The sequence below is a fragment of the Chrysemys picta genome, chromosome 7 (assembly GCF_011386835.1).
Source record: "Chrysemys picta bellii isolate R12L10 chromosome 7, ASM1138683v2, whole genome shotgun sequence".
NCBI lineage: Eukaryota > Metazoa > Chordata > Testudines > Emydidae > Chrysemys > Chrysemys picta.
Window position 1 is genome coordinate 58,648,666 of NC_088797.1, and position 18,607 is coordinate 58,667,272.

Below are 18,607 nucleotides of genomic sequence, written 5' to 3' on the forward strand. Positions count from 1 at the left end.
TTCATATGATCCAACGGAGAAGGTCACTTGGTCCCTTTCTCGTAGTGGGAGAACGACGTCACTCTGGCTCACGACTCCTGGTACTGTCGGTGGCCGGTGATGTGCTCGATGTAGATGTCCCTGGACCATCGGATGGTGTCTGAGACCATGAGGCGTCGCATGAGCCGTGCATAGCGTCGACTGATCCCGCAGGTCCGCAGCACGCGCTCGTTGCAGGGGTCCCAGGTGCCCAGGGCTCTGACAATCAGGGCGTCCATCTGCACCTCGTAGCCCTTTGCTCTCAGGGTGTCAGCCAGGGGGGTGTATTTTTCCAGCTTACGAGCTCGGGCTTCGCGAAATGCCGGGGTCCTGTTCTCAAAGGAGACCATGAAGTCGACGAGGATGATCTTTTTCTGGGCCTCATTGGTGACGACCATGTCAGGTCATAGCTGGTATTACACTCACAATAGACACACAGGGTTTGTCTGCACAGCAATTAGACACCCAGAGCTGGCCCATGCCAGCTGACTTGGCTTGCAGGGCTTGGGCTAAGGGACTGTTTAATTGCAGTGTAGAAATTCAGAATTTGGCCTTGCAACCAAGTCTAAGAAATGTTAGGAAACTGCAGTTCTATACCAAATGAAATGTCTCTCTACCGCATGTTTTGTGCAACAATTGCTTTTCAGGCCACTAAAAGGCAGTTTGATTCCCTGGTTGCAAACACATGCTTCAGTTTATACCCACAGCCATTTACTCAGGCTAGGAAACATTCATCCAGTTAAATCAAGCCAGAATTTGTAGAGTTCACTTCTATGCTAAAAGGCAAATGCTGTGCTCAATCAGTGTAAACTCAGAACTCCACTGATTTCTCCAGTGCAAATCCAATATTACTGAGAACAGAATGTGGCCTTTAATATTTAAGCTTTGTAATATCTTTATACATTAGAATAACAATGGCATTTGAGCAGAGTCGTCAGTTTACAGTACCTGCAAAAATCTAGGAGTAGCAGCTCCATGCAGGAACAGCTCTGACCTTCCTGCTCCCCAGAGCTAAACTGATCAAACCCCACCTGGGCACAGAGTTCCAGATTTAAAGAGACAGTGCAGTAAAAACACCCAGAGTTTCAGTCTTTTGCTCACTGTGGCGTAGTTTCAGCCGAAAGGAATATGCCGCGTTTACTTGTAGCTAGTGGTGAATGCCCCCTGGGCTATGCTGGTCCCAATGCTGCAGTGGGGTCAGCCCCCAAGAATCTCAACGCAGGGGGCAGGGGCACTGGTGTCAGTTACCCCATACAGAGTGATGATGATATCGATTTCCTTTATAAAGTGTTTAGCGAGCAAAAGATGAAAAGTGCTATATAAGAGCAAGGTGGTGATATTCTTTGTCAGCTGTTCTATAAACAGGGCCAGGGCCCGAGCTCTGGGAACCCAGCAGCCAGACTTAGGCATGCGTGCATACTAATAACTTGCCCTCAATAATTCATAGATTTAAGGCGAGATGGGAAGGCTAGATCATCTACTCTGATCTCCTGTATAACACAGGTAGGCAAGTCATTCATCTGGTTTTAAGCCGGCCAGTCCTGTTGTTGTATGGTTTGTCCCCTATCCAGTACAGATATTAAAACTGGACATGGTTTAGTCCAATATCACGCATGGAGGGTGCCATTTGGCAAAGCGCACTGCTCTGGCCCTCCCCCCCTGGAGTGACCTTGCACACGCTGTGTGTGTGAGGTCATGCTGGCAGTGCAGCATGCTCTGCAAAATAGCATCCTCCATGTGACATGGTCACGCCAGCAGGCGTGGGGACAGCTAAGGGGATGTTGTCCTGTGTTCTGGGGATGTCAGTGGCCACCCTAATCACAGGCCATTAAATTTCACAATTACTCCTGGATTGAGCCCAATAACTTGTGTAGCTAACACATCTTCCAGGAAAGCATCCAGTCTGGCTCTGAAGACACTTAGGCTTGGTCTACACTACCCCCCCTAATTCGAACTAAGGTACGCAACTTCAGCTACGTGAATAACGTAGCTGAAGTTCGAAGTACCTTATTTCGAATTAGTTCAAACTTACCTTGGTCCACACTCGGCAGGCAGGCTCCCCCGTCGACTCCGCGGTACTCCTCTCGGCGAGCTGGAGTACCGCAGTCGACGGCGAGCACTTCCGGGTTCGACTTATCGCGTCCAGACTAGACGCGATAAGTCGAACCCAGAAGTTCGATTTCCAGCCGTCGAACTTGCCGGTAAGTGTAGCCAAGGCCTAAGACACAGAGAATCCACCACTTCCCTGATAGAAGGAGAGGATGCCACTGTGTGTGTGTGTTTGACCTTGCACTCTTTCTTCATGAGCTAGGTAAATCCCTTGGTGTTAGGACTAGCAGCAGGGATACCCAGCATTGTGGCCCTGGTCCTCGGAATCATACTGGCTGTGACCTGCATTCGACAAAGGACACGCTGCAGCTGTAATAAGGTGACTGTATGACATTGCTATTGGCTTTGTAACATTTCAAATGGTGATGGGCTCACATTGGAATCCTGGTTCAAAACTCCATTGAGCTTTGGGGAAAGTTGGATTCAGATCCAGATCCAAGTGTCACTGCTGGCCATATGCTCCCACCCTAGAAGGAGCCCCAGATCCAAACACTCCATAACTCATGGAAAAGTTGGAGCTCAGATTCATGGCTTGGGGCCACTTCACATTTAAAGGATGTGTTGATGGTGAAAATCCAGGAGGAAAAGGCTTGAAATGAGGGAGAGGATGAGATATTAACTAGGATGGGTCACAATTTTCAGTGGAAAATGGAGTTTTTTGTTAAATTATTATTTTTTTTGCAGAAAGTATCTGCTTTGAAAAGAAAAATATGCCCCAAATTTGAAATATTTTGAGTTAGGAATGCTGCTGTGGTGCCTCATGGGAATTGTGGTTTGGTTTCCTCATTTTCCATTCTCCCCCATGGACCAGGCTCCCCAGCTGGATTACATTTCCCATGATGCACCATAATCAGGGACTGCCATGATGGATCACGTCCTTTTTCCAAGAGGGGAGACCCTGGTGCTTCATGGGAGAGGTAGTACAACCAGGGAGCCCAACCCCTAGAGGAAAATGCAGTCATGAGACACCCAAACTACAACTCCCATGAGATACTATGGCAGCACTTTTAGAATTAAAATATTTTGGGTTTTGAATTTTTGCTGCAAAATTGAAATTTTCCACAAAACCCCCCCAAAACTCCATTTTCCAACCACATCTAATATCAACACAAACCTTGATTTCCTGCTGCCTTAGAGAGGGCACCTACAATCTTACCAAGAGACATACTTTCTGATGGCTGTTGCTAGTTTAGATTTAGGGCTGTCAAGTGATTAAAAAAATTAATCGCGATTAATCACACTGTTAAACAATAATAGAATACCATTTATTTAAATATTTTTGATGTTTTCTGCATTGTCAAATATATTGATTTCAATTACAACACAGAATACAAAGTGTACAGTGCTCATTTTATATTTATTTTTGACTACAAGTATTTGCGCTGTAAAAAAACAAAAGAAATCATATTTTTCAATTCATCTAATACAAGTACTGTAGTGCAATATCTTTATCATGAAAGCTGAACTTACAAATGTACAAAAAAACTGCATTCAAAAATAAAACAATGTAAAATTTTAGAGGCTGTAAGTCCACTCAGTCCTACTTCTTGTTCAGAAAATTGCTCAGACAAACAAGTTTGTTTACATTTTCAGGAGATAATGCTGCCCGCTTCTTGTTTACAATGTCAACTGAAAGTGAGATCAGGTGTTCTCATGGCACTGTTGTAACTGGTGTCGCAAGATATTCACGTGCCAGATGCGCTAAAGATTCATATGTCCCTTCATGCTTCAACCAGCATTCCAGGGGATATGCATCCATGCAGTGCAGATTGACGCATGTTCATTTTCATCATCTGAGTCAGATACCACCAGCAGAAGGTTGATTTTCTTTTTGGGTGGTTTGGGTTCTGTAGTTTCTGCATCAGAGTGTTGCTCTTTTAAGACTTCTGAAAGCATGCTCCACACCTCGTCCCTCTCAGATTTTGGAAGGCACTTAAGATTCTTAAACCTTGGGTCGAGTGCTGTAGCTTTCTTTAGAAATCTCACATTGGTACCTTCTTTGCGTTTTATCAAATCTGCAGTGAAAGTGTTCTTAAAATGAACATGTGCTGGGTCATCATCCGAGTCTGCTATAATATTAAATATGTGGCAGAATGCGGGTAAAACAGAGCAGGGGACATACAATTCTCCCCAAGGAGTTCAGTCACAAATTTAATAAACACATTATTTTTTTATCGAGCATCATCAGCATGGAAGCATGTCCTCTGGAATGGTGGCCGAAGCATGAAGAGGCATACGAATGTTTAGCATATCTGGCACATAAATACCTTGCAATGCCGGCTACAAAAATGCCATGCAAATACCTGTTCTCACTTTCTGATGACATTGTAAATAAGAAGAGGGCAGCATTATCTCCTATAAATGTAAACAAATTTGTGTGCCTTAGCGATTGGCTAAACAAGAAGTCGGTACTTGTATGAGGTGAATTGAAAAATACTATTTCTTTTGTTTGTTGTTTTTACAGCGCAAATATTTGTAATAAAAACAATATACACTTTGATTTCAATTACAACACAGAATACAATATTTATGAAAACGTAGAAAAACATCCAAATATTTAATAGATTTCAATTGGTATTCTATTGTTTGACAGTGCGATTAAAACTACGGTTAATCATGATTTTTTTAAATTAATCTCATGAGTTAACTGCGATTAATTGACAGCCCTAATTTTAACATGAGATTTAATTGTCAATGTAAATGTGCAAATTTGGCGTTTCCCTTTTGTATTACGTTCAGATTTTCATTTTAAACAGATTTATTTTTTTAAAGGAAAACTTCTTATAATTTGAATAACAAAATAAAGAAAAATCTGATTATTTTGATTTAAAAAACATAGATTTGTATCCACCTGGTTTCTGGCTCACGTATCACCACTAACAAAAGATTCTGTAAACTACAGTCTGCCCTCAGGTTCATTTGTGCAAGCTCAGCATGAAGGCTTGTTTTCTGATTGTAAGAGTGGGGGCCTGGGAACCAGAACTCTTGGGTTCCTAGCTTTCACTAGCTCCCAGTGTGATCTTGGGCATCTTCTTGGACCTCCTGTTTGTAAAGGACTTTGAAATTCTTGGATGAGAGATGCTAGAGAAGTGCGCAGTATCATTATTTACTATAGTGACATAGCCCAGGTGTGTCCGGAGTTCTGAAGTTTTTTTCCACAACAAATCATATTAGAATTCCCCATCGCTCCTTTCGCGGAGGTAGGTAAATTGTTATGGGTGTGATCTGTCTGTGACATTTTGTTTGTTCATTCATTCAGGCCAAGCAGAATCAAGAGGTGCCTGAAGAATGCAAATATGAACAGACCTTTCCAAGGCTTCCGAAAGTAAGAATTCTTATTAGCACTTTCTAATATGCTGCAAATGGGCCAGTCCTCAACATAGTGCACACACCCTGAGTTAGTGATTATGCACAGTCCTCCCTGGTGGTTGGCTAAAGGGTAACTCACAGCCAATAACATACAGCTCACTCTAAGCGCTCTCCCCAAGTGTGCCTTTTCCAAGGTTCCCCTCTATATTATTATTTATATCCACCTATTGCTGGGGCCTTTCCAAAGAGAAAAACTGGGATGTCTCACATGTTGCGCCCTGCAGAGCCTGGGTACTTTGTGGCAGATGACTATTATTGTGATGTTTTGCTCCTAGGTCTCCTGTGTGTCCATGATGAAGGAGCCAACAAATGCTTATGAAAACGAGGATCAAAAACCACCCCGCAGGCTACCAGCGCCCATCCCCAGAAAATCCAACTGGGCGAGGAATATAAAGCAGGACGCTGGTCGTACAGGACGGAAATCCTCGCAAGTAAGTCTGGAGGCAGTCTACGAAACTTGCGTACCTTCCCCCATAATCGAGAAAAGGGAAAAGCGTATGGGTTGGAACTGAAATCAACTGGCCATATGCTCTGCTTGGACGCACCCACCAATGCAGCTCCACTGCTGTTTAAAAGAGGGTAATTGGGCCTTTTGTGTTTGTGAATATTTGGACTGACACAGAACAAAGAGAAAGCAGATGAAGGAGGACTATGTCTGGATTGATGCTTTCAGGACGCCGAAGCAAAGTGCCCCCAGCCATCCACAAGCGATAACTTTGCTTATCTGTCAAATTTTAATGGCATTTGAGTTGATTCACTCTAATCAAGAGCAGCTTACCCTTTGTAGTGACACTGTGGATAGAAAAGCTCTGCCACATGCACTATATTCTATTCTTCCCCGTTTCTCCAAAGGATCTGGTAAATACACTAATAGTCTTAGCCCGTGTGCTATAAAATCATCTCTCATGTGACATGTTGTTTATTGCTTAGAGCAGGAACAGTGTCAGGACGAATGAACTAATACTCTGTCTCAGCAACCCAGCCCTTTCCAATTAAGACCTCGCTTGTCCCCACTCTCCCCCACTCCCTCAGAGTTTGTAAGGCGTATGGAGTTTCAGGGATTCCTCTCACAAACTCTTTCCAGACTCTCCTAAATGAATGCAATAAATGTTTACACAAGCACATTGCATAAAGTCCTCAGTACAAATCAATGCATAACTCGTCCCCCTTCTGTATTCAAACCAGACACCCAAGTAGAAGGCACTTTGACATGGAGGAATTTCCAAATTCTTATTGAAATCCAATCCTCTTTATTTCCAAACTTTCTGGAAACTGTGAGCCATATCTCAGCTGGTGTAAATCAGCATTGCTCCATTGAACTCAGAGCAACTCCAGTTTATGCCAGCTGAGGATCTGGCCTTGCAATTGCAAGTAACTAATTGATCTTGGATTTCCAAACAGTTGGTGGCTCAAGAAGGCAAAACTCTATTTAACTCAAAGGGTTCTCAGCCTGGATCTCATGAACAGGTGTCGGGAGGCTATGACAGCAGGCTCTTCTCATGGGGCTAAATGGGAGGAGGATCCAAGCTAAATCCCAGGGAGAGATTCTCAGTTCGCAGGGGTGGGTACTGATATGGAAAAGGAATCATGCTGTAGCAAAGGTTGAGAACCTGCTGCTTTAACTCATTGATTAAAAAAATCATGTATGTTAATATGCCTTATTAAAGGTGGTTATCAACATAACATATATCTGTGTTTTTAATTTCTTACTCGCAGGAAAAAAATCTTTAATTCATTCACTGTAAATATCTCCTTTTTAATTCCATCCTCAAAATATATACACAAAAATACATTTCATTGTGTGTGTGTTTTTGATATACATGCACAAAATCATTTAGATACTGTGGCAGCAGAGCAAAGTTCATTCCTAATCTAATAATATTATGGAAACCAAGCTAGTTAATAGTTAACCTTTATTTAGGGTTACCATACGTCCGGATTTTCCCGGACACGTCCGGATTTTTGGGCCTCAAATCCCCATCCGGGGGGAAATCCCCAAAAGCCGAACATGTCCGGGAAAATAGGGAGGGGCCGGCGGTGCTGGGCTGGGGGCCGGCGGTGCTGGGCTGGGGGTGCTGGGCCGGGGGCTGGCGGTGCGGGGCCGGCGGTGCTGGGCCGGGGGCCAGGGCCGGGGCCGAGCCGGGCCCGGCGGTGCGGGGCCGGCGGTGCTGGGCCAGGGCCAGGCTGGGGCCGGCGGTGCTGGGCCGGGGGTGCTGGCCGGGGGCCGGCGGTGCTGGCCTGGGGGTGCTCGGCTGGGGGCTGGCCCGGGGCTGGCACCCCAGGGCCCGAGCCGAGCCAGGCTGGAGACGCTGGGGCTGGGGCCGGCCGCCGGAGGGAGCCGCTCGGTTGGGGGAGGGGGGCAGACTGGGCCGCACCTCCTGCCCCCACGCCCCCCCAGCTTACCTGCTGCCTGCTTCAGGCTTCCCGCGAATCAAATGTTCGCGGGAAGCAGGGAAGGGGGCGGAATTGGGGTGGGGACTTTGGGGAAGGGGTGGAGTTGGGGCGTGGGCGGGGCTGGGGGCAGGGCCGGGGCCCTGTGGAGTGTCCTTTTTTTGGACACTCAAAATATGGTAATCCTACCTTTATTTACACAGAGTAACTAAGAGCTGCTACTGGCTAAGTTGCTGTCAGTTGCCATTGCACCAAGCAGTATATCAACTCCAGATTCTGACATACCAATTAACTCTAACTAGAACCCAGAATAATTGCTACATTCTGCAATGGAACCTCCAGGAGCAAGTCTATTTCCTGGTGACTTGTATCTCTTGCCTTCTTTTCTTTACAGCATGGAGGAAGTTGTCCAGAAATGGGAAGCTGCCACCAGGGCCTATTCTTCTCATCATCATAGGGAATGCCCTGCAGCTGAAAACCAAGGCCTTGTCCAGAACCCTCCATGAAGTAGGGGCACCTCTGAGCGGTTTTGTTGAAGGGGCAGAAAGCTGCAGAAACCTATATATAAGCTGCAGAAACCTATATACCTATATAAAACTCATTCAAGGTATTAAACTCTACATGCAAATACAAGTGAATAGCTTTAATTTTCAAGATAGTTATCCTACTCAAGTTATGAGCATTACATCATCAGAACAAGCTCTCATTGGTTGATCAAACCCAGTCGGCGGGACATGCGCCTAATTGTGGAAGCAGGTGCTCAGCACAAATTAAACCATTTCAAGGTCATGGCATAGGCCGCTAAGAAAGCAAAAAGATAACTAGCTTATAGAAGAAAGCTGGTCACACCTGAGCTTCTCTGTGCACACTCCAAGCTAACCATACAAGGCTTTGAAAGCCAGCTCTATATGATACGTCCTTAGATTGTTCTTTTCTTCACTTACTAGTTATTTGCTTGTTACTTGAAAAGCAAGGCACTTTGTCAGTGGGTTTCATGGCAATGAGCTTAGTAAGGGTGGGACATTTCTGGCATTGCGAGTCCAGCACCCACACCAATGCCTAAGTGCAGCGGCGTATTATCATATGATTATTCCTGTCTGTCTCCCTAGCCTGCTAGGCAATCGTGGGCAAGTCACTTCACCTCTCTGACTCAGTTTTCCCATCAATAAATTAGGGATAATGATACTGACCTCCTTTATCAGCTGCTTTGAGATTTGCTGGGGGAAAGCGCCAGGCATTATTAAGACTAAGTCTTGTTTCTCAGTGTTTGAATGTGTTAGAAGCAACTGGAAAGTGTCTTTAAACCTTCTCAGCAAGACTACTAGGAAAGCGATCATCTTCAGAATCAAACTGTTATTGGAAAGACTCAGGTGTGGGGTACAAGTGTCTTTGCTTTTAAGAAGAGGTCAGAGGCCCTTTCCTGCAGTGATGAATATGATCAGTCAAATTCCACACAATGTTTTTCCATCACTATGGGAGCGTCACACATCAGACCCCAGCTATTGCACAGGTTTCTGCAGCTTTCTGCCCCTTCAACAAAACCGCTCAGAGGTGCCCCTACTTCATGGAGGGTTCTGGACAAGGCCTTGGTTTTCAGCTGCAGGGCATTCCCTATAATGATGAGAAGAACAGGCCCTGGTGGCAGCTTCCCATTTCTAGACAACTTTCTCCATGCTGTAAAGAAAAGAAGACAAGAGATACAAGCCACCAGGAAATAGACTTGCTCTTGGAGGTTCCATTGCAGAATGTAGCAATTATTCTGGGTTCTAGTTGGAGTTAATTGGTATGTCAGAATCTGGACTTGATATACTGCTTGGTGCAATGGCAACTGACAGCAATTTAGCCAGTAGCAGCTCTTAGTTACTCTGTGTAAATAAAGGTTAACTATTAACTAGCTTGGTTTGCATAATATTATCAGATTAGGAATGAACTTCTCTGAACCCTTATTTATGCATCAGCTTGCATCTCCAGTTCCCTCCCACATCATATATATGCTCCCCAAAGATAATGGTGGTTACACAACTAATCCTGCAGCATGGTGTCAAGATTTGCATGACAGTATTTGCTCTATAAACCCAACACTGTTGCAATATCCTTCACCTCCCGGGTGCTAGCTGGAGCCTGACCATGCCACCTCTCATTCACGGGAACTGGGATTCCTCCTTTGTAAAGCTCTGTTGAAGTCACTGAGATGGGAAATGGGGGGGGGGATTCACTTCCCCCACAAATGCTAGTTGTGCTTATGCCTGAAGCTGGCTATAAGAGGTCACTAAACTAAACCCAGATGAAAAGGGTTCATGTGGATCTTCACAAGTCCTGTACCCTCTCTTGAGTACAGTTACAGTAACCATCTACACAATCAGAACCCAAACAAATTCCAACTAAACCATCTAACCGCAGGATGTGGAACTATGGGTAAGCAACATTATAATTCTTGTAAATGAGGGTGGATGCTGCTGCCTTTTTTCACCTAATAGAGGAAGCCTCTAAACCTTCATCTTCTGGTGCGTACTTGCCTATAGGAGGTCTGTCATACTAGGCGCATGCAAAGTGATTCTGATTAAAATCCTAGCATTATACAAAATCAATATGGAACCTGGTAAATGTTTTACGAGCTGAATAACTGAGATCTCCAAACTGAGCTGTTAATGGGGATGTATCAACTGGTTCTGTTGGGGGAACTAGTTTTCAGCCCAATGTTAGTATTTTTATCACTGATTTGGAAGAAAACATGAAACCTTTGCTGATAAAGTTTGCAGATGAGACAAAGATTAGAGGGTTAGTTGACAACACCAAGGACAGATCATGGATACAGAGCAATCTGGACCACTTGGTGAGTTGGGTGCAATCAAACAATGTCTGTTTTAATGCAGCCACCTGCTAGGAACAAAGAATGTAGGACATGCTTATCTGGGGCTCTGACAAGGATTTTATCCTAGAAATCAGTGACTCTGACAAGGCCTTAGCAGTCTTGGTGGATAACCATCGCTCAGTGCGATACTGTGCCAAAAGGGCTAACATGGTGCATGGATGTATAAATAGGGGAGTATCATGTAGGAGTAGGGCAGGTACGACCCTATCAATGTTGACTTCATGACGAGCAAACTCTTCCCTTCAGTGCTCTGGGCTCTCCCGGTCACATGGACCCTGACGCTCTCTAGGTCATAGTTCGCTTCCCAAAGTCACTGACTGTAAAGGGCCACTGTGTCCTGCTGTTCTACACCCCAAACACACCAGTGCAGGGACCTGCCCCCTCTTTGACATGTCCTCCGGAATCTCCACCTCTCTGGGAATTTCAGGCAGTGTTTCCTCTTGACCTCCTGGGGCCCCCAACTCCCTTCCCCTGCTGCCAGCTCCCAGATGCTCTCCTGCTGAGGGGTGTACCTCTTTGGGGCCCAGAACAGTCCCCAAACTTCTCCACCATAGCATCCAGAGCAGCCATACACCTGCCATGAGACCTCTGGTCTTCAGAACCCAGTGGCTTGCTCCACAGAAGCCTGAACACTCAGTAATGACTTTGGCTCATTACTGGACACTTTCCCTCCATCCCAACTTAGCTGGAGCGAAAGGATCCCGCCAGTGGAGGGCTCCATAATGCCTAAAGTATCCTGGGGGACCCTCAGTGATGCCCAAGGGGGCCAGGCTCAGAGGGAGCATGAGAACCGGAGCAGCAGCCTGGAAGCTGGTGGCAGAGAAAGGCTAGACTGGGACAGGAAGGCTGAGAGCCAGGCAGAGTGACGCATGGTGCCAGCAGTAGCTATAACAGGAAGGATATGGGCAGTGGCTGGCAAAGGGTTTACAAAGAAAAACTGTTACCATTAGGAACTGGTGGGGGTCATCTTACATGCACCATGATTCGGGTATTTGCACTTTCTGGCAGCCAGCATTGTCCATGTGACTGGGCGACCCCCAGCGCACTGAATGGATGAGTTTCCCAGCAAGTCACGGCTGAATTTTCTCTTTCCCAGCTAACAAGAGGACTGCGAGTGCATGTGAGGAGGAAGGGCATGTGCAGGGAGCAGCTGAGGGCTTGGGGTATTAGCAGAAAGTGCAAGCCGGGAACAATGCCCAATGCTCTGAGCTGGAAGGGGCATCTAAGAGCCAGCATAACAGTACTCCTGGGGGAATTCTGTGCCAAAAAATGAAAAATTCTGTGCACAATATTTTAAAATTCTGCATATTTTAGTTGTCAAAATAACACAGTATAATTATGCCAGTTTCAATTATTTTGGTAATTTATTTCAAAATACCCATCAGCAAGTATGTCTGTAAACATACAACAAAGAAGCTTCAGGAAATGTTTTTTGACAAATAGATTCCTTACTGGGAATATTAATACACAGGGCCGGCTCCAGGGTTTTTGCTGCCCCAAGCGGCCATCCCCCCTTCCCCCCCCCCCCAAAACCCAAACAAACAAAAAAGCCGCGATCGCGATCTGCGGCACTTCGGCAGGAGGTCCTTCGCTGGAGTGAGGGACCCACTGCCGAATTGCTGCTGAAGAGCCGGACGTGCCGCCCCTCTCTGGTGTGGCCATCCCAAGCACCTGCTTGGTAAGCTGGTGCCTAGAGCCAGCCCTGTTAATACAGAACTCTGAGTTATAAGTCATTTAAACTACAATACTGAAATGTATTTCCCACACCCCTCAGAAGCAGTGCAAAGGCTTGGGGGAGTCAGGGGTAATGAAGGAGCTGAGGGAGAGGGAAGAAGTAGTGTGGAGTGAACCTGGAGGGTTGTTGGGTGTGGGTAGGCGAAGTATGGAAGAGTTTCGTTGCGGGGGGGGGGAGGAGTGGGAAGGCTTGTTGGGGAGCTTCCCCCATGCAGATCCTGGCTGACCCCCCTGCCCCAGCCTCTCCCATTCAGTCAGGCACATCTGCCCCTGTACCCATGTATCAGCCACCCTCCCTCCCTCCCCTTCTCCCCGTGTCCCTGTACCACCACCCCCCATCTGTGTCCCTGCATCCCTACTCACATTCAGCCCTGGCTCAATACTATCACCCATTAGCTCCAGTGCACCTGTCCCAATCTGCCCCCCCACTAGCCCTTCTGAACCCCAGTCTGTGACCCCCTCCGCAAAGCTGCACTCTGTCTGTCCTCTCATATTCTGTGCTGCCTCACCTGGTAGGCTGCTGTGAGGAAGGCAGCCTTTCCTCCTCCCTCTGTGTGGCTGGTTGCCCTCTTATCTGGTGCTACAGCAGCCTCTGGTGGTGAAATGCATAATTGCAGTCCCTCCCTGGTAGAATGTATTTTCTGTGGGGGGGCAGGGAGCGGGGGTGGGGGGTAGGTCTGCAGGGGACATGAATTCTCTGTATGCGCAGTGGTACAGAATTCCCTCTGGAGTATAACAGAGAGAGGGCAGCAATGGGCTGAAGTGTGGGAAATGTTTCAGGCACAGTGTATCCCCCTAGTGCCCATCATAGAATCCACACAAAAGCAATGAGCTATCAATGTCCTGGCTGTGGGAAGGCCACGCCAGCCCTGCCCTTCCTGGGCATCACAGACACTCCAGGGAAAAGAGGCTGCAGCTGTGGGAAACGTTTCCTGCATGGCCTGGCACTTCTCCAATACAGCAGATGAGTCGCAGGGAACACTGGGCGGCTAGTGATATAGGCATGTTACCTCCACCAACTTGCCCCAAAGCAACAGGTTCTTTACTAGTTTAATGCAGCTGTTTCATTTGTGAAATTGGAATCTTCCCCTGCCCTCCCCACTTAAAATCCACTGTCTAGCTCGCTCCTCAACCTCTTTTCTCCTTCCACCGCTTCTTTTGTCCAGGTGTTTGTACCCATCACTGTAGTATCTGACCATTGGCCCATTGTTAACCAGCATGTTCTCACCAGCCCTTCAGAAGGAGGGGAGCATCATCATTAAACACCTGTATGATGAGGCCAGAGAGCTTCAGCTGTGGTCACATAGAGAGCCCATGGGAGAGCTGGGAACTCACTCCTGTCTCCTAGTCCAGTGCCTTAGCCACAGGCCCATCATTGCCTCCTCCCTCCTTCAGCGCCTCTGAGCATAAAAGAGCAGTAAGCCAAGCTGATGTTAGCAGGATCTAACCTGGGCAGAGCCCTCGGCCTCCCACCAGCCTGTGACTGAGCAATGGATGGTCACTGGGCAGCAGGCTCTGAGGGGGGCGCTGTTGTTGCGGGACTTTTCAGAGACGGTGGTGCATTTCAGTGCTGCAGAACAGGCTCTCTGGAGGAGATGCAGAGGGCACTGCCCAAAGAAGTCATGCTGGAGAACTACGGGAACGTTGCATCACTTAGTAAGTTAGTAAGGTTTTGCTTTCCTATTTATGAGGAACCGGGAGGCCTCTGAGTCCCATGCCTAGGACAGCTTCAGGTCACCTTAGATTCCCTGGGGGTCAGCCCCTGCAATGGCTGTGAGAGCCACGGCTGCCCCGAGTCCTCACAGAGTCATAGCAGTGATGCCGCCACAGGAGCTCTGTTGTGTTAGCATTCCCCGTTCCTCTTCCCCAGGGCCTGGTGCAGGACTGGTCTCAACAGGGTAGATACAATCATAGATGTGTATGGCTGGAAGTCCCCAAGTCCAAACTCCTGACAGAGACTCCTCTGTCTGCTCTACTGTACAGCTCCTCCAGTGACTGAGTTCCCCCACGGCCCTTAGGAGATTGTTTCCCACAGCGTTAGCTTGCACTGCTGGAAGTTTCTCCTGATAGTCAGCCTAAACTTGCCTTTCCCGTAGTCCGCCTCCAGCGCCGACAACCCTTCTTACTGCCCTGACTGCTCCCTTGTGCGGCTGGGGGTTACACCCATTAAATATTTGCAGCCTGTTTCCATGGCCCTACTTGCAGGGCCGGATTAAAGAATTTTGGGGCTGTGCATTATGAAATCCCCCCCCTTCCTTTAACTCAACAGAGAATGTGATTTACAAATATGAGAAGATCTCCATTTATTTGTTTAACTAGATCATATGGACTCAGCTGGGTATTGTGCCAGCACTCTAGAGATTATATTACATATAGGGATTATTATTTTCATGTGTACATAGTGCGTAGGAGCTGGACAGACATCTGAACACTCCCACCCACCCACCCACCCACCTTCTCTCCCTCCCACTGCCCCCCCCTCTCCCCGTGCCAGCCAACCCCAACCACAGGATTTAGCGTGGTGTTTTTTTCACTTATCGGGATATCAGAAATAGTAACTTCTTCGCCTTTCACTGGGAGCAGAGCTGTCCACCAGGACCTTCCCAAAATAGCCAAATGAGAGATTATTCAAAATGGGCAGAGCAAGATCGCAGAAGACTTAAAAAAAACTTCTAAAATGAAATACGTTAATATTAATAGAGCTAGAATATTTACTGTAAATATGTACAGCAATTTAATTTTTAAACTTGTACTAACCACTCTGCTCTTCTTCGTGCTCTGAGAACCATTTGCTGAGCTGGCTAACTGCTTGGATGGGTTTATGAACTGTGGCTTAGAAATGGAGTGGCCAGTTCCCCGCTAGCTCCCCACTTCTAGGGGAACGTGTTCCTCATGAAACCAGAATTTGGCAGAGGCCCTCTACATCCGAAAAGAGCACATAGTGCAGGAAACAGCTGAGACAGAGCTGCTTTGTCGCCTTTTGGAAAAACAGGCAAAGCAAAAAGAGGAACTTTACCAGCTTCTCAGGAAAAGGGGCTCCGAGTCTCAGCTGGCTCGGGACACAAGTGTGAGCTGAACCAATACAAATCAGGGCTGCCTGAGACACTGGGGTTCGGCAGCCAGGCAAGCAAGAAAGCTGGGGCTTTTCACTCAGGAACGGAGGGTGAAGTTGGGTGCCGGCACACTGAAAACTTGCCAGTTCAAAAGAGCTGGAATAAGCACGGTACACCTAGCTTCCCCTCCCCACACCCAACCCAACCCCGGATCACCATTCACAACTAATGGTGCTGCCTCTCTCAGCCCCACTCAGTGTTTCCTGGGGAGGGGGGGGGAACAAGCAGCCCCAGTTGACTCAATGCAGGGGAACTTTGGAGGAACAGGGGGTCCGGGAAATGGAGATAAACAGAGGATGGGGGTGGGGAAGGGTAAGTACTGTCACCCTTTCTATAGAGCAGGATTTCGGGGCTGCCACTGTCTCCCCCAGATAGAGTTTGGGGTTCCTGGCCTTAGCCCCATATGCTAGACTATACCACTGTATTCACATCCTACACAGTACTGTAATAATTGTTGTCCAAAGAATGCCTGATGAGGGTTTTTTTTTTCCTTGAAAAGATGATTTGCAGGTCAGGCGTGGCCTGGTAAAATATCTGTGGCAACATTGTATGGGAAGTTATAAGATTCCTGAGTATGGTGCCCAAAGAGCCAAAGGAACGCGTGCACCTGCTTAATTTGCGTTTAAGCAGTAACCAGCATCATGAAGCAGGAAAGGGGGGGAAAAAGAAGTTCAAACAGGTAGAAAACCAAGCAGGGAACAGTGTTCTACGTAGACTCCTAGTGCTAGCTCTCAGCTGGAAATGTTTTTCAAGAGGGGAACTAAAACTATAAAAAAGAGGAACAAACACCCCCCTCTGGCTCTCCCTGACCACTGCAGTCACTGCCCCTGAAGAGATAAAGGAAGCAGCCATTGGACTTGGGGGCAGGGAGGCTTGACTTAAAGAGTTTAGTTAGAAAGGCTGCTGAAAGCATCTGGTGAGAAAACTTTCCTTTGAATCGAAGTTAGGCACCAGTAAGCATTATGTCTTTCATTTTCTTGTACCCGTTTATGCCTCATTACTTGTACTCACAGAAAATATCTCTCTGTAGTTAATAAACTTGTTTTAGTATTTTATCTAATTCAGTGTATTCACGTTAAAGTGGCTGGCTAATTCCATTGGGGGAAGTGACAAGTTGTGTGCATATTGTGCTCTTAAAAGTGTAACGGAGTCAACATATTTGGACGGGCCAGGAGAGGGCTGGGCAGTACAGGACATACATTTCTGGGGGAAGAGCCAGGACTGGAGCTGTGCTGGGATCACCTTGCAGCATAACCCAAGTTGGCAGGAGCCAAGGCCTGGCTGGCCGGCTGAAGCACACCCAGGCATAGCTCGGTGTGACTTACATGCTGGAGATGTTTGTGAGCAGTCCAGGTTCAAGGCTACAGCAGCAAGGCATTGTAGAGGGCACCCCACTTACAGGGCTGGGGTGACACAGTTAGTCTGGATTGGACCCCAGTACGTCATACTCCCTCCCCAGTTCATGGCCCAGCAAGTCACCCTCTACTCCAAAGTGGGGGAATAAAAAAAAATTTGTTTGATTGGTAACAAAATGCAAACAGCAACAGACCACAAAAATTGCCCCCTCCAGCCTCCCGAACCCGCTGGTCCCTCCCGCCCCCCCGCATTCTGCCAGGACTCACCCCCTCCCCTTCTTCCCCCCGTTGAGGTTAGGGTTGCGAGGCTTCTGGTTTTTGACCAGAACACCTAGTTGAAGAGGGACCCTGGCAGCTCCGGTCAGCACAGCTCTGCAGCACCCAGTGGATGGGAACTGCGGCCAATGGGAGCTGTGGGAGCAGCGCCTGTGGGTGGGGACATGCCATCGCTTCATGGGAGCTGTGCAGACTTCTTCCATCCCCAGGAAATGCCGGGTCTGCCTGAGGTCTGCACTGCCTGGAACCTGTGCTCCAACACCCTTCCCTCCCACACCCAAAATCCCTCCTGGAGCCCGCACCCTGCACCCCCTCCTCCACCCCAACCCCCTGCCCTGAGCCCCATCCTGCACTCCAAACCCCTTGGCCCCAGCCCAGAGCCTCCTCCCACACTCCAAACCCCTTGGCCCCACCCCAGAGTTCACACCCTCCCTCCCGCACCCCAACCCACTGCCCCAGCCCAGAGCCCTCTCCCACACTCCAAACCCCTCAGCCCCAGCCCAGAGACCCCTCCTGAACCTCAAGCCCCCGGGCCCACCCCTGAGCCCGCACACCTTCAGCCAGAAGTCTCACTCCCCTCCTGTACTCCAACCCCCCGTCCCAGCCCATAGCCCCTTCCCACACCCTGAGCCCCTCATCCCCATCCCAGAGTCCGCACCCCCAGCTGGAGTCCTCCCCCTCTCCCGCTCAGCCCAGTGAAAATGAATGATTGAGCAAGGGTGGGGGAGAGTGAGCAATGGAGGGCATGGAGTGAGCAGGGGGTGGGGCCTCAGAGAAGGGGCAGAGCCTCAAGGCAGAAGCGGGGCAAGGGGGTTTGATTTTCTGCAATTAGAAAGTTGCCAACCCTACTTGGGGCTGGGTGCTGTGGGGCCAGTGCTGGGGGTTGCTGGGGCCTGATGAGCCGGGCAGACTAGTGACACTCCCCAGCTGACTCCCTTCTCCAAAGATCTGTCCTCCCTGGTGCAGGAAAGATCTCTGGATCCTCTCTATGCCCCTGCCAGCAAGGGGCTCTCCACTGAGAACAGCGCAGGAGAGAGACCAGCCCCCATGCTGTCTCCCTCAGCTAGGAGAATCTCCCAGCCCTCTGCTGAGCCATGGAACCATGTCAGGAGCATGCAAGTAGCATTGGAGCCATCTCACAAGTTAGAAACCAGCTGCTGCCTTTGGGCCCATGGGGCAGCATCCTCAGCCCAGCTGAAAAGTGACTAAGACCCCTGGGCTTGTGGCTAAGAATGGATGCGCATCTCCCTGTCACAGGGTGACACCAGCCCGGGCTCTTAGCCATACATGCCAATTGGACCAATTAACTGGGCTTAAATGAAGGCACCTGGAGCCTAGGGAGTGAGAAGCCCTGGTGAGGCAGGCTGGCA